Below are 538 nucleotides of genomic sequence, written 5' to 3' on the forward strand. Positions count from 1 at the left end.
CCGTTATAGTCGAATTTCAGATCAACAATGAACAATGTTTTCGTATAAAAAGATATCCTAAATATTGCGTGGACTTAACTGTGTGTTTTTGTTTTTGGCTGCGCTATGGCACAACGGGGTCTTAGATCCCAGACCAGGGATCAAACCCTTGCCCCTGCATTGGGAGCACGAAGTCAACCACTGCACTGCCAAGAAGTCCTTGCATGGACATACTTAATGAAAAAGTATGTCCTTGCATGGACATAAATGAAAAAAAACTACTCTCTGTTTTACATAATATTCGAATTTAACGGGGCGTATTTTATCGGGCCTTTTCCTCTGATCTGCAAATACACGCTCATAAAACCAGCGTGTATTTGATCCCTCAGGCCCCGTCTGGAACGGACATCCTGGGAATCCCTGACTTGACGTCATTTTTCCAGGAGAGTTTATCCGGAGAACCCCAGACCGAGCGCGGCAAAAGAACGGCAGGTCTGCGCCTGCGCTAGGGCATCTCTGGGCCCCACCCCCAGGTCAAAGCAGGCCGCACCCACTCCTC

Source organism: Cervus canadensis, chromosome 17, assembly GCF_019320065.1.
Source record: "Cervus canadensis isolate Bull #8, Minnesota chromosome 17, ASM1932006v1, whole genome shotgun sequence".
Taxonomy (NCBI): domain Eukaryota; kingdom Metazoa; phylum Chordata; class Mammalia; order Artiodactyla; family Cervidae; genus Cervus; species Cervus canadensis.